This window comes from Pelobates fuscus, chromosome 12 (assembly GCF_036172605.1).
Source record: "Pelobates fuscus isolate aPelFus1 chromosome 12, aPelFus1.pri, whole genome shotgun sequence".
NCBI lineage: Eukaryota > Metazoa > Chordata > Amphibia > Anura > Pelobatidae > Pelobates > Pelobates fuscus.
The window spans coordinates 40,378,282-40,395,118 of record NC_086328.1 but is presented as its reverse complement, the minus strand read 5'-3'; the positions used below and the strand labels follow the sequence as shown (position 1 = coordinate 40,395,118).

The following is a 16,837-nucleotide window of genomic DNA, read 5'->3' as shown; positions in this document are numbered from 1 at the left end:
ATAACCAGTAATAGCCAATACTTCTGCTCCCCATAGCCAGTAATAGCCAATACCCCTGCTTCCCATAACCAGTAATAGCTAATACCCCTGCTCCCCGTAGCCAGTAGTAGCCAATACCCCTTCTCCTCAGAGTCAGTAATAGCCATTACACCAGCTCCCCATAGCCACTAATTGACAATACTCCTTCTCCCCATAGCCAATAGTAGCCACTACGAGGTGATAGCGCACATGAGTGCTATTGTACTTCACAGCAAATATATGGCAAAATGAAACCTATATAGTAAACAGATGAAAACCACCATAGTGTCATAGTGCAATGGCACAGATCGCATGCACCTCTAAGGCAAACTGAGCCGGCATCAAAGATAGCCATGTATGGTGGCTGCTATGCATGTTAATTAGAGATGTCGCGAATATAAAATTTTCTGTTCGCGAATGGCGAACGCGAATTTCCGCAAATGTTTGCGAACGGGCGAACCGGGCGAACCACCATAGACTTCAATAGGCAGGCGAATTTTAAAACCCACAGGGACTCTTTCTGGCCACAATAGTGATGGAAAAGTTGTTTCAAGGGGACTAACACCTGAACTGTGGCATGCCGGAGGGGGATCCATGGCAAAACTCCCATGGAAAATTACATAGTTGATGCAGAGTCTGGTTTTAATCCATAAAGGGCATAAATCACCTAACATTCCTAAATTGTTTGGAATAACGTGCTTTAAAACGCACACGTGTGAAGGAAACTGACTGCTATTATTTCACAGTCAAATTTCTATTTTTTTTTTAATGTACACTACTGTTACACCAGATATGAGTTGCTCTGGTGTGACACTGTGCCCTGGCAGGCCCTGAAATGCACACATGTGAAGGAAACTGACTGCTATTATATTACAGTCAAAAAAGTTTTTGTTTTTTTTAAATGCAAGCTATTGTGACACCAGATATGAGTGGTGGCACTGGGCAAGTGGGCACAGTATACGCTGTGAGCCTGACACACACGCTGGCAGGCAGGCAACTGCAATTAGATTACACAGAAAAAAAAAGCAGACTGATTTTCTAGCCCTAAAAAGGGCTTTTTGGGGTGCTGTCCTTACAGCAGAGATCAGATGAGTCCTTCAGGACTGTAGTGGACACTGAATACACTAGCCTAGCTATCGATTTCCCTATTAAATCATCAGCAGCACACTGTCCCTCCTCTCACTAAGAATGCAGCTTCAGAATGAATCTAAAATGGATGCTGTCCAGGAGGTGGGAGGGTCTGGGAGGGAGGGTCTGCTGCTGATTGGCTGGAATGTGTCTGCTGACTGTGAGGTACAGGGTCAAAGTTTACTCAATGATGATGAATAAGGGGCGGACCGAACATCGCATATGTTCGCCCGCCGTGGCGAACGTGAACAAGCTATGTTCGCCAGGAACTATTCGCCAGCGAACTATTTGGGACATCTCTCTAATGTTAATGTGTCTTTAATTGGGTTTTCGTTTTTGTCTGTGTATTAGATTACATCTGTGTTTGCATGTTTGTGTGCGTATGTGAGCATATTGTTAAATAGATATATGGCATGTTCTGAATGTGTCTGGTATATACCGATACGTGTATCAATATGTGCATGTGGCTAATTAAATCAGTTTGAGTGAATGATTATGGAGGCACGTGCAAATGGCTTCTTCAGTCTAGTCTAGGCCATAATTTTACGACTTCTGTATAAGCTTAAGGCAACATATTGCTACATTCAAATATCCCACAAAAACAGTCAAAGTGGTCAGTTATTCACAATAACAGTAAAAAAAATAATATATATATATATATATATATATATGTATATATATATATATATATATATATATATATATATATATTACAGTATATTTACTGTCTAGCAGGATTTATATCTTCCAGTTGAACACTTTGAAACTGTTTGATTACAACCCTTATCAGATCTAACAGAAATGATAGGAATTGTAACTCAAAATACTAAATGTCCGTGCCCACTGCAGCATTGTGCACAGAGAAGTAGAGCAAATTGAATGCACCATTGTCTCTGCAATTTGAAACCCTCCATATTCATTACATATCTCTGTTATTATACTTCCCCTTTGTCCGTTTGAAGTGTGTTCCCTGTTTTTCATTTTTATACTTCTCTCCAGAGACAGGAAAGACTCTCTCCTCCAGTGTTACAGACCCAGCCAAACACATCAAGCAGGGTCACACCCACCTAGAAACCAAAACATATCAAACAGTTGGTGGAAACAGCACTCACCAGTATGATGTGCATTGCCTTTGAGAGACGAAAAATGGAAGGTTCTCAGACAGAGAACCCTTTATTAAAAGCTGCGTAACGCAGTACAAACTATTTTGTCGTCTTGGCTGGTGCCAGAACTGGAATGCCTTGGCTCTTATTTCTAGACTTGGGGATTATACAAATGGTTTATTATTCTGTATTTTCTTTGTAGGCAATCCTTCTTTTACATTGGTTTCCTACTTAATTTTGAGCTCAGATCGTGATTTAAACACATAAATTATATGTACATTTTTTTCTATTATTTTATTCAAAATTTGTAATACAGCATAACCGTAGTTGAAAAAAAAAAATATGGAATTGTTACACCAAGGGAGAACATGAGTCATCACACATCAAGGTAGGGACAGACAGACACTCCCAGGAAATGAAGGGAAAAAGAAAAAAATGGGAAACGTGAAAATGTAAGAGAAGAAAGTAGAATATTGTATGTAAAAGATGGTGCATAAATAAGTGGAGAAATTGAGATGGGGAGAGGGATACTGGGGAACAGCCGTGCATACCATAAAATGGATAGTGAAGTACTATAGAAAGAGTTGGGGTTGGGGAAGAGATAACATGATGAAGAAGAGGAAAGAGTGAGGGGAACAAGAACATAGACTTTTTATGGCCATATATATATTTAAATGGAATTCCATCAGCCACATCAGAGAAACAGTACCCTGATTACAGAAGAGGCACTGAGTTCCTCATTTGACCTCATTTGAGATTCAATATCCTTGCTGCCACAATCACATGGCACGCCACCTAATGGCAAAAACATGCTGCAACTGCTGCACTAACATATAACACCAGATCGCTAACTCAGAAAAATCTACCCTCTCACCAAATATCTTCTTCATTGTCTCTATATTGCCTGAGGAGTTACACCACAGGTATAACAATGTACCTGGATACCGAGGCAGAGCCAATAAACATGGTTTGATTGTGGTGAGAAGTGGCTAAGGTTAATGAATGTGCAATTGCGAAATTAGCAATATATATGTTGCTACCTAATGCCAGTAAGTCATCAAATGATGTTTGATTAAAAAGATGATTTTCTGCTTTTTTTTTTTTTTTTATTCTTTATTTTATTTGTGCATAGAAAATTCACATCTGGCTTACAATGCCACAACAGCTAAGGTAAGCATTTTTCAACATAGCATGACAGTAGTTAGGCATTAGTGGTTATAGCACAATTTTGTATATAATAATGTCGCTTCTCTAGGTGTTGTTCTATGTTGCTGAACAGGAAAGATGAGTTACACGATTAGACAGAGCAGGATAGGATATGGTTAATGCTATAATGTAAGGTGTTGCTATTAGGAGGTAGATTGGCAGTTGCCTAAAAATATCTGCATGTTGGTTGTGGAGCTATCGCTAGTGATTATGCTAAACATTTAGAGGCTTCAGGCTTTTAGTACCTCTATAGTTTGTTAATATAGCTTCAGCTAACACTGCATACGTTTAAATGTGTAGGCTAAACCATCAAAGCAAAAATATATTTAACGCAGATCTTATTATAACGCTTGCCCCCAGTCTGCTCAGCCGAAGCTCCCAGAGGATGAGGTGCAGCCCTTGGGCAACCGAAGTCCAGCATGTGTAGGCAGGTCGCTCCTCCAAGCCCCTCTGATGCGGTGTGTACCGGAGGTCTATCCTGACTGCTCGCTAGAACCGTAGTGTGTGGGTGTCCGGCACCGCTTAGTGAGGAGTCCTCCTTCTGCAGGTTGATTGCCGACAGGAGCCCTCCCGGGCAACTCGGGATACAGGTGAGAGGCAGTTGGTGTGGATGTTGTGCCGTGAATTTGGTGCGCAGCTTGTGACGTCCATCTGTGTCTGCACCTCTGCGGTAGCACGCGTGGGACACACAGTAGAGGCCGCCTCCATGCCTTTGTATCCTGTTCTCTTGAGTCGCATGCTGCGAGGTTTGGCAACGGTTTCGCCGTCTCTCCGTGCGGCATGTCCGGGATGTCTGAGCCGCCTTGTTGGCTGTGAGCGTGAGATGGGAGCAGGTATTCCCTTTACCGTCTGCGCACATGGCGCCCGCCATTTTAGGTGTGGCGGTCGGGCTCCCCAGCCTCAGTTGCAGCGTCGCGGTCAGGGCCACAGGGTGAGGGCCAGGATCACCCCCCCGGCCCAGAGAGGGGGGGAACGGAGACGGATCCGTGCCGGTCTGTACCCGTGGCTGGGTTCCGTGGTGCAGGATAGTGGGGCAGCGGCCGTCCGCCCCACTCACCGCAGGAGAAGGCCCCGCTTGGGGCAATGTGTTTTTCTCCCCCGGGGGACCGAAGCTCGGTGATCCAGCCTCTCCCCGGGTCCAGCAGTATCTCAGCTCTGGGTATCTGCTCTGGTGGTCTGATTTTAGGTGGTGGGACATGATTTTAGAGTGCCAATGTTGTCGAATTGCAGGAGCTGCTCAGGCTTGCGACCATCCAGCTCGGCGGTCCGGCCCCGCCCCCCGATTTTCTGCTTTTGAGTATCCAGTATAGGTACATCCAAAACTGGTTCCAAATTCCAGAAATGTGTTGGTGGAGCACAATAGGCGTTACAAACCATGGATGCACACGGGGAGTCTGAATTGACTCTGAAGTGTAAAATCTGGTGATAGTTAAAGAAGCATTATGACATCCAGTGGTGGCTGGTTAAAGATGGCGGAATGCTAGATGATGGGGTAGAACTTGACTCTATCCCTTGACTTTTGGGTTGTTCGCCTCATTTATCCTCCTGTTCTGAACCTCTGACTCAATTAAACGTCATGTCTTGTTGCTGATGGGTTTTATCCAATGACAGCCATAGAAAAAAGGACAAAAATGCAGTCTTGTCTTTTGGGATTTTTCCAGCCCAATGAGTGATGTCAGAAATCCTGTAAGAACACACTAGGCATATCCAAGGCTTTTATACCCAGATAATTGAGCATTTAAAAAAATTCCCGTAATATTGATATGGCTAGCACCTCGCAACTGTATCAACAGCAGTTCACAGCCTCTTCAGGAGAAGTGATAATTTAGAATTTATATTAGCTTTGCCTTGTTATAATTTACATCTCTTGTAAAGTTATTCGCTAACCTTTGCCATGTGTTCTGTTTAGTTCTCTTATTATTTAAGGTCCATGGTCCACGTCTGTCTGACTTCTGCACCTGGGTTTGTTTAAACGTGCACTAGGAAATGAGCAAAGTCCAAATATACTGTAATTCCTGATACAGAGTTCACATGGCATAGCATGACGAACATGTTTAGGCACTTAAATTTACTATTCAAAATAAAGCCACATGGAGCAATGTGCTATCTACAGGGATATAAGAAAAGGTAACACTTATCTACTTTAATTTAAATTAATATGAATAGAACTTTAAGAGATCAGAAGACAGGAGAGAAAACCTCAACTCTGTTACTGACTCAAAAGGTAAAAAGTGATCACCTGGACTGGGTGGAGAGGGGATAACCCTCGGGAAGACTTGAATTATAAAGAGAGAATCTCCTTAGGTTATCTAACTAAGGGACAGCCATATGGAGAGGTACCCAGTCCAATTCCGTAAGTAGAGTAAGGAAAAATAATAAATAACTTTATTAAATATAATTTGTATATAAAGACACAAATCTAAGTAGATAGAGAATTACCCACCATCAGGCCATAGAGAAAGTGGCTAATGAATAGCCTACTCTGGCTATATATTTATAGACCTTCTAACTAGAAGGACAAAGTACTGAATACTACTAAGGGTACTCCTAGAAAACCCACAGGGGTATATAACTCGGGACTCTATCTAACATAGAAAAAAACACAAAATTAAAATATAATACCTAATGGAAAAACGATCTCGATTAAAGGAGCCAAAGGGAAAAGCAATGAGAGGGAAGGGGATATAGAAGGGGAGAGGTAATGTCACAGTGATGAATGACTAAAAAAAGCAATCATAAGACATATATACCTCCCACTCCAACTTGCCAAATCCCACAGAACCCACTCTGAGCTAAAACCCTATGCTCCTCAGACAACACCTTCGAGGGTGTCCTCGTCTTAGCCTAAAGCTACAGGAATAATGGAGAAACCAAGCAACGAAAATAGGCAGTGGTTAGACCGCCTACTAGAAAATCCACTACCTTTCAAAACAAGAAAGGAGATTAACTCACTACTGCTATGGTATAGGGTATATAGAGAGATAGGGGGAGAGTAATCGGAGAAATGAGGGAGAGAGGTAGAGTGAGGATGATAAGTAAAACAACCAAATAACCTCTCCCACCACTAGCAAACTCCCGACAAAAGAGTCTCACGCTATACTAAACCCTATGCTCCTATAATAACACCTTCGAGGGTGTTCTAGTCTTAGCTACAAGCTAATAATAGAGATGGTCCATTAGGTAAAAATAGTGTCAAATCATATCATTCGTGCAGGGTGCTCAAACGTGAGTAAAGTGAAGGCTAAAGAACCCGACGCGCGTTTCAGCGTGTGAACCACGCCGTCATCAGGGGTAACGCTTAATTTAAATTAATACTCAAAATCAACTGGTCTTGATGGTTAAAGAAACACTTCAAGCTCCATAGCCATAACCCCAGGTAAATTGTTAAACTGTTTGACTACTTACCTTCAAAGCATGCTAGGGCACTCCTGGCACCATATCCACTACATCATTCAGTAGTGGTTATGGTGATCATAGTGTTCCTTTAAGACAGCTTGCAACTAAGCAAACTAGGTGTATTTATCAATTTTTGTCTGTTATCACATTCCGTGTTTAGATGTTTGTTATTGCTGTTAATGTGAAATGAATGTTAGAACAATAAGTTGTTTGGGTGCGAAAGCTTTGCTGCTTGGCTTTTTTATGACACGAAAGACAGCTGAAGAAAATATCTCAAGTATCTCTTTATCTGGGGAATATCTGTAAAAGCAAATACCATCAGACCAAAAGTGCCTTAACGTCTTTTCAGGAGCTAGGCGGAATCAAAAGCCAATGTGTGTTGCTAGGATGCTCTGTGAGTCTGTTATTAAATAAAGCAACATATCATAACTTGCCCTCTTGCACTGTGAATACGCTGCCGCTCAGATGGAACTCTGCTTATCTAGGGAGGTGGATTAATGTGGAGAGAGTAAAAATGTCCTCTGACAATGCCAAGCATCATTAAAAAGCTTGCATTGTTAAAGTAAACCTGTTCCATGTGTGAAATTACAACACAGTCAGGAGGATTATATCTTTAAGAAATGCACATTTTTCAGGGGGATGGAAGGGGGTGACAGTGCCGTGTCAACCTCCTGTGTTAGATCCGTTATCCCCAGTATTCTCTCGCCAAAGATAACTCTGCTCTGCACAATGTATATACACACGTTCCGAGCTCCAGATGGGACATATTCAGGCAGCATCAAAAACAAATGGCACTCCGGGAGCTAAGGAGCTAACGTAGGTTCAGATTGTAGAGATTCCTTATGAAGCTGAAGATTTGTTACAAAAAACGGTTGTGCCAAAGAACATGACCACCATACATGCATTAAAGTACCAACCCCAGATTAAAAACGCCAGTAACTGTGAGGGCCGGGATGGAAACGTTCTTTGAAGCTTGGCAGGCATCATATACCATCTCATAACCAATTTGTGGTTGGTACATTTAGTGATTTTTCCATAGAACATTAAGTGGGAATTGTTTCTGCAGACCTTCTTCCCACTTACACATATAATTTGTTTTATTTGTTTCATGAGACGATAAATTATAAAATATAACAAATAGACAAGTCTCCGCCTCCTCTGTGCGCTTATAGGTTTCTTCTGTGGATTTCACTATACGGATACTTGATGTTATTCTGTTTCTAGTCATATGTATATAAGGACTGCAGCATCTGAACCTCCTGAATAGTGATATGTATGGCTAATTCTTAGGCACCCCTGTCTGGTCCCATTAGAAATTTGAAATGGTTCCTATGTGAGCCCTGCATACAGAATTAGCCCAGAAATAGCAGTGCCATAATGGCATAAATGATTGCACAGGGGAAACCAAAACGTTGGAGAACGAGTTTCATGTGTTGCCAGTTTAGCCTGTCAGAGGCCTCGTCTGCGTCCAAGGCCATCAACATCCCTGGCATAGTGTGTAGTTAAAAAGTCTGTATGATATTAGGGAGTTTTCAAATTATCCGAGCCCTGTCTGGAATTAACAAAACCTCTCTGATCAATGAATTGATCATTGATATGAATAATGGGAAGGATTATAGGGGACAATTTGCCAATCAGTTTATCATATAGTTTTGAGTCCCAATTCAGGTATGGTCTAAAGTTTGCACTCTTTGGATGAGATTTAATGTTAATAAAACATTGTAAGATCAAGAAGCGGACATTTTGTCAGTAATCTTGTTATGCAAACAGAAATCTAAGAAGTTCTGCTTCAGAAGAGTCACACCCCTCATTTTAGCTTTATAACATGAGTGATACCCTGTTGGGAACACCTTGGATGAGAAGGTTATTTTTACCTCTTGCAAAATGTGTTTCCTGAAAAAATGCAATATCTGCACCCCATCTGTGTATCTCTACCAGTGCCAGCCTCCTCTTACATAGGATATTTAAACCTCTGCAGTTGATTGAGGCAAAATATAATGGTATTTGTACACTTCTTAAAAAGCAAAAGTAATGAGGTGTTAAGCGCTGAGGAATTCTCTGCCGATACTGCCTCAGAATAAAACATAAAATGCTTGACAAATGGTACTGAGTTCATGGCTGAGAGTTTTAGGGGTCACTACCAAATAAACAAATTATTAGACAGGAGACCTCAGCACCTTACTCGCCCCATCAAAATGGTACTTCTGAGAGAAACTAGAGAACACGAGTTAAAATGGCAAAATGGCTGTTAATCAAAAGTAAATTGCCAAAGAAACTATAGACATACGCAATAATGACTACTGCTCAGATCCAAAACAGATGTTGTAACAACAAACTCCATATTATCTGCTAACGGGTAAATGATCTAACCTTTCTATAATTAAGAATTTGGGGTCACTATGTTTTGTATATAAATATGATGGGAAGCAGTTAGATTCAAAGTGTGAGAGAGAGACATTTTTATTGGATATGTTAAGAACAGTCCTTTTTGTCTAGTGTATTATCATGACAACAGAAAAGTTCTCAAACATAGACTTATGGCATTTATTACAAAGAAAGCTGTTGAAAAACAAACTCAAATTGATCTATTGCATGATGTGGAGGATTCCCACAGAGACAGTATTATACTTTATACAGCAAGGGAAAAAAAGTATTTGATCCACTGCTGATTTTGAATTTTTGCTCACTGACAAAGAAATGATTAGTCTAAAATGTTAATGGTAGGTGTCTTTTAACAGTGAGAGAGAGAATAACAAAAAAAAAAAAAAGAAAAAAGAAAAACGCATGTCAAAAATGCTATAAATTGATGTGCATGTCAATAAGTGAAATAAGTATTTGATCCCCTATCAATCAGCAAGATTTCTGGCTCCCATATGTCTTTTTTTTTTCATTCTGCAGAACACATTATGCAGTCTTGGCTGTTCGGGTGCGCTTCTTTTTCACCACAACAGGTTTCTGACTTTTTAGGATAGCACTTGCACGTCTGGGAACAGCCATGCGGAGGTCCTTCCTGTAGTTATTCTTGCAGATAATGTGGCGAAAGCAGCTTAAAGTAGCATGGGAGTTCTTGTTGATGGTTATTTTTTTATAGGACGTAGCGTTGACCTGCACGCAGGGACGGATTAACATAGGGGCTGATGGAGCTGCAGCTCCAGGCCCAGGCCCAGGCCCATGGAATAGGCCCATTGGTTTTAAAAAAAAAAAAAAAAAAAAAAAAAAAAAATTTTTTTACATTTTTTTTTTACATTTTTTTTTTACACACTACTCTTAGGGTTGCCAGATATTTCTCATGTATTTCTTAGGGTTGCCAGGTATTTCTCAGAAGTATTTCTCAGGTATTTGAGGCTGCCTAGCCGGTGCCGGTATTGCAGTAATACCGGCAATACAAATGTCTGTCTCAGTATAAACATAGATTATTCTGCAATAGCAGCGCCGGCCAGTAGGGGTCGCTGTTTGTGTGGAGAGAGGCAGTGATAAGAAGTTACAGCATCTCCCTCCCTGCCTCTCTCTACTCACTGATCCGCGGGGGAGCAGCTCTGCACAGAGAGTCCAGACAGCAGCTCCGAGACATGGGGACGCTGAGACATTGGGACACTGGGGAACATGGGGACCCTGAGCATGGACGTCCTCAGGAATTTTTCCGGGGAGAGGTTGCATAATTGTAATGACATCCAAGCTTGGCACCTTTTTGACAGTGTCATGAAAGGGAAGGAGCATAGTCATTTTCACATAAAGCAAGGAGGAATAGCGTTTTCACAACTATGGTGTCAGGAATATATGTTTGTATTCCTGACACTATAGTGTTTCTTTCATCAAATTACAGGAACATTCTGGTCACCATAACAACTTTATCTAAATGAAAATGCTGTGATGCAAGGAGGCCCCTGGGTGCTCTTTCTTTGAAGGGGTGAAACCGCTCTCAAATGGTTTACCCCCCAAAGGCTTCCTTCAGCTCCAGATCTCCAGGTCGCTCAGTGGTATTCGACTTCTGAAACAGAGTGTCAGGAAGTGCAGATTGACGTTGGGCATGGGTGCCGCTGATTGGCTAGAGTGGTCAGCTGACACTCTAAGCCAATCGCTAGTTCCCGGTTCATAAAAATGTTTTACGTTTTTATGAATGGGGAGCTACTGATTGGCTTAGAGTGCTAGCTGACCCATCTAGTCAATCAGCGGCACCCCTACCCAGCGGCCCTCTGTGTTTCCTGACACTCAGTAAATAAAAGTGAACACATTAACACTGATATTGTTTGTTTTTACCTGGGGAGATGAGAAGGTCCAAAGTTTCCCTGCCAGGCCCAGGTACCAACGCCTTATGATGTGGTGTCCCGAAGGAAGTGCTCCAATCTCATTTTCTTCTCCTTCATTTGACACAGTCTTTTTTGTCTTCTGAGGCTCCTTCTGCTCCTTTACCTTTCTGCTACTTTCTGCTTATTTTGCGCCCTTCTGCTCATTTCTCTTTTTGATCCCTTTCTGCTCCTTGATGGCTCTTCCTGCTCCTTGATGGCCCTTCCTGCTTCTGGCAGACCCTTCCTGCTTCTTACTGCCCTTCCTGCTTCTTTCTGCCCCTTCCAGCTTCTTGCAGCCCCTTACTGATCCTTTCTGTTCCTTCTGATTCTTCCTGCCCCTTCCTGCTCCTTGCAGACCCTTCCTGCTCCTTGCAGACCCTTCCTGCTTTTTGCAGGCCCTTCCTACTCCTTTCTGCCCCTTCTTTCTCCTTGCTGCCCCTTCCTACTCCTAGCAGACCCTTACTACTCCTTGCTGACCCCTCCTGCCCCTTGCAGACCCTTTCTACTCCCTCTTCCTACTCCTTGCTGCCCCTTCCTACTCCTTGCTGCCCCTTCCTGCTCCTTGCTGCCTCTTCCTACTCCTTGCTGCCTCTTCCTACTCCTTGCTGACCCCTCTTGCTCCTCGCAGACCCTTCCTACTCCTTGGTGACCCCTCCTGCTCCTTGCAGACCGTCCCTTCCCATTCCTGCTGCCCCTTCCTATTCCTTGCTGACCCCTCCTGCCTCTTGCAGACCCTTTCTACTCCTTGCTGACCCCTCCTGCTCCTTGCTGACCCCTCCTGCTCCTTACTGACCCCTCCTGGTCCTTGCTGCTCCTTCTACTTTACCCTCCTGCTCCTTGAAAACCTTTCGACCCCTTCCTGCTTCTTGCTGCCCCTTTCTATTCCTTGCTGACCCCTCCTGCCCCTTGCAGAACCTTTCTGCTCCTTCTACTTTACCTTCCTCTATGCGGTCTCCCCTACCCCCCATCCCTCACTTACCTGCTCTGTGCTGCTCCCCTGCGGTTTCAGTCATGAGAGAGAGGCAAGGATAAACTGTCCCTAGTGTCTCAGTGGCCCCATGTCTCCCAGTGTCCCCATGTCTCTAAGTGTCCCCTAGTGTCCTAGTGACATCAGGACACTGGGAGACATGAGGACACAGACTCTAAGGGACACTGGGAGACATGGGGATACAAACACTAGGGGACACTGGGCGACATGGGGACACTGAGAGGCATGGAGACACAGGGAGACATGGGGACACTGGGCGACTTTGAGACATAGGAGACATGGCAGTGTCCCCATGTCTCCCAGCCAGTGTCCCTAGTATCTCAGTATCCCCATGTGTCCCTGGTGTCTCTCAGTGTCTTTAGTGTGCCAGTGTCCCTAGTGTCTCAGTGTTCCCTAGACTCCTAAAGTCCCCTAGTCTCCCAATGTCTCTGTGTCCCCATGTCTCCTAGTGTCTCAGTGTCCCCTAGTATAAAAGAAAAAATCTCAGGCACTCACTGTGATAGATTTAGACAGGTTTATTAGACACCGCAACATTTAGACCTGTACCCAGGTCTTTATCAAGTCTCCAATGTCCCCTGTGTATCAGTGTCCCCTATGTATCAGTGTCTCAGTGCCCCATGTCTCTCAGTGCCCATAGTGTATCTGTGCCCATAGTGTCTCTGTGTCCCCTAGTATAAAAGAAAAAAATCTCAGGCACTCACTGTGATAGCTTTAAGCAGGTTTATTGGACACCGCAACATTTTGTCCTGTACCCAGGTTTTTATCAAGTCTCCAGTGTCCCCTATATATCACAGTGTCTCAGTGCCCCATGTCTCCCCGTGTCCCCTCGTGTCTGTCACCCAGTGACCCCAAGAGTCTCAGATTTCCCAGGTCTCCCAGTGTTCCCTAGTATCTGTGTCCCCATGTCTCCCAGTGTCCCAATGTCTCTCAATGTCCCCTAGTGACATGGGGACACTGGGAGACATGAGGACACAAACACTAAGGGACTGGGAGACATAGGGACACAGACATTCCCCCTTTTTGTGTATGTTCGTCCTTTCGGCCGTTCTGGTTATGTGATTTGTGTCAGTAGCCCACCCTTTTACCGCATCTATAGACTTCCTGCTTTACTGGACACTGCTGTTAGGGGGTATGGGTTTACTTGAAAGATGAAAGCATGAGATTAGCAAAGGGTATGTGTTTTCTCATAGTTGCATCCTATGAGTTTCCCTACAGCATCATCTCCATCAGATACATGACGCTTAGGAGGTAGGACTGTTTTAGTGTTTTTGGTCAATAAGATTTTGTAATTAGGCCCATCATAATTATCAGCACCAGGCCCACTGGGCTCTTAATCCGGCCCTGCCTGCACGCTTTTTCAGAATGACAACTACTCGCTTTCCATCAGCAGCTGGTTCTACACCAACAGTTTTCTTATGGATTAGGCCATTGGACCTGGATAAGTTCCGAGCCTTAAGGTTGTTTGGTTCCGTGCTATAAACTTGATTATTCCTCTTGATAAGGAGATTTGAAGGAGTTTTGAATAACCATGCATTGCAAGTGAGCAGACATTTTGGGACACTTTCTCTGCGCTGCCAGAGGAAGGAAAGCCCCATATGTCTTTTATACAGGTAACAAGTTGAGATTAGGAGCACTCTCTTAAAGGGAGTGATCCTAATCTCAGATCATTACCTGTATAAAAAGACAACTGTCCACAGAAGCAATCAATCAATCAATCAATCAGATTCCAAAGTCTACACCATGGCCAAGACCCAAGAGCTGTCCAAGCATGTCAGGGACAATTTTGTAGACCTATGCAAGGCTGGAATGGGCTACAAAGCAGCTTTGTGAGAAGCTGACAACAGTTGGTGCGATTATTTGCAAATGGAAGAAACACAAAATAATTGTCAGTCTCCCTCGGTCTGGTGCTCCTTGTGGAGTTTCAATGATTTTGAGAACGGTTAGGAATCGGCCCAAAACTACAGGGGAGGATATTTATAATGATCTCAAGGCAGCTGGGACCATAGTCACTGAGAACACAGTTGGTAACACACTACGTCGTGAAGGACTGAAATCCTGTAGCACCTGCAAGCCCTCCCTGCTCAAGAAAGCACATGTACAGGCCTATCTGAAGTTTGCTAATGAACATCTGAATGATTCAGAGGAGAACTGAGTGAGATTGTTGTGGTGGTCAGATGAGACCAAAATAAAAAATCTGTGGAGGGAGCTGAAGGTTCGAGTTGCCAAACGTCAACCTCGAAACCTTAATGATAGGGATGTGCATGGGAAAAATATTTGGTTAGATTCGGCATTCCGAAATTCGGCACTTCGGAACTTCAACACTTCGGGTAAGTGTAGGGTTAGGGCTAGGGTTGGGTTAGGAGCAGGGTTAGAGTTAGGAGTAGGGTTAGGAGTACGGTTAGGGGTAGGGTTATGGGTTATGGGTAGGGTTACCCTACCCTAACCCTAACCCTAACCCTACTCCAACCACTGACACTACCCCAACCCCTGACTCTACCCCTAACCCTATCCCAACTACTAACCCTACCCCAACCCTTAACCCACTGTCTTACACACCGGGGTCGCAGCTGCGGAGTGGCAGGGGTGTTACATGGTGGGCGTGCGAGGGAGCATTCTCCCCTGAGCGCTCCCTGCCCAGCTCTCTCCCCTGAGCTGAACAGGAGGATCAGTGCTCCCTCGCTGCCTGCAGGACTGCTCGCCCTGCAGCACCCCTGGATGCCAGGGAATCCCCTCAGCACTCCCAGAGGTAGGGAGGCTGGGGGATTAAATTAAAAAAAATATGAGTGTGTGTGTATATGTGTGTTAGTGTGTATGTTATTTTTTGTGTGTCAGTGTGTGTGTGTGTGTTACTGTGTGTGTGTGTGTCTGTTACTGAGTGTGTTGTGTGTTTGTGTGTGTCTGTTATTGAGTGTGTGTCTGCTAGTGTGTCAGTGAGTGTGTTAGTTTTGGTGTGTGTGTTACTGTGTGTTAGTTGTGTGTTAGCTTGTGTGTGTCTGTTATTGAGTGTGTGTCTGCTAGTGAGGGTCAGTGTGTTAGTGTGTGTGTCAGTGAGGGTGTTACTGTGTGTGTCTGTTCCTGAGCGTATTAGTTTGTGTGTGACTGTTAGTGTGTCTGTTTGGTGTCTGTTAGTGAGTGCGTGTTTGTCAGTGAGAGTGTATGTTTTGTAAGTGAGTGTGTATGTATGTATGTCACTAAGAGTGTGTCTGTTAGCTAGTGTGTATGCGTCTGTAAGTGAGAGTTTGTGTGTAGTTAAAACTCCTTCATTACTTACCTTTCTCCAGCGCCGGGCTCCCTAGTCGTTGGGGATCTCTCCGCCCCGATCCACCTCTCAGCTCCAAATGCGCATGCACAGCAAGAGCCGCGCAAGCATTTAAACTGCCCATAGGAAAGCATTACTCAATACTTTCCTATGGACGTCCAGCGTCTTGTCACTGTGATTTTCACAGTAAGAATCGTGGAAGCGCCTCTAGCGGCTGTCAGTGAGACAGCCACTAATGGCTGGATTAACCCTCAGTGAAACCTAAACCTAACCATAACCCTATCCCTAACCCTACCTCTACCCCAACCACTAACCCTACCCTAACCCCAACCCTCTTCTGTTTTGCCACTTTTCAGAAATCCAAAGCACTTCGGCACTTTCGAGATTCAGCACTTTGGAAATGTGGCAATTCAGCACTTCGGCAATTCGGTTCGGTTCAGCATTCCAAAATTCAGCACTTCGGAAATTCGCACCCAAATGTCCGAATTTCCGAAATTCATCCAAACTCGCATTCGGAACGAAACAAATTGCACATGTCTACTTAATGACTTGGAGAGGATCTACAAAGAGGAGTGGTATCAAATCCCTCCTGAGATGTGTGCAAACCTGGTGGCCAACTACAAGAAACGTCTAATCTCTGTGATTGCCAACAAGTTTTTTTGCCACCAAGTACTAAGTCAAAGGGGTCAAATACTTATTTCCCTCATTGACATGCAAATCAATTTATAACTTTTTTGACATGCATTTTTCTGGATTTTTTTGTCTTTGTTGTTATTCTGTCTCTCACTGTTAAAATACATCTATCATTAAAATTATAGACTGATCATTTCTTTGTCAGTGGGCAAGCGTTCAAAATCAGAAGGGGATCAAATACTTAATTCCCTCACTGTACATCTAAAACAAATAATGCTCATGTAGAGTGCTCAGAATATATTCAAACCTCAGAAAGTGAGGATAATGGTTAAACAAAGAATGATTATAGTACACATTATGCTAAATGAAATGGAAGAATGCCCCAGTACTTACAAGACTATGTTTCAGATTTTAAAAGTAGTGACCATGTATTACCGAACACTGATTATTATTGCAGGGTGTTTGATGTCCCACAAACGTTTGAAGATCCAATGAAATCAGTCCTCAATCACAACCATAGGCATGCGCACGGGGTGTGCTGGGTGTGCCCAGGCATACCCTAATCCCCGTGGCCCACGCTAAGTGCCTCCCTCCATGGGCCTGTGAGGGAGATCTAAGATCTCCCTCACCGACCCACACAGGCATGCGTTGCCGCGGTTACCGCGGCAATGCTCAGATCTCGCGAGAGTGAACATTAGCCCCGCATCCCTCACACTAACAGCACCCTCACACACACATACATCACCCTTACACACACAGCACTCACACTAACATCACCTTTACACACACACACATACATCACCCTTACGCACACAGCACT

At 43.8% G+C, this 16,837-nt stretch overlaps 1 pseudogene; it reads right to left on the bottom strand.

Moving 5' to 3' along the window:
* Nucleotides 1-1,867: 1,867 nt before the first annotated feature.
* Nucleotides 1,868-13,676, bottom strand: LOC134579024 (large ribosomal subunit protein eL28-like; annotated as a pseudogene).
* Nucleotides 13,677-16,837: the final 3,161 nt, after the last annotated feature.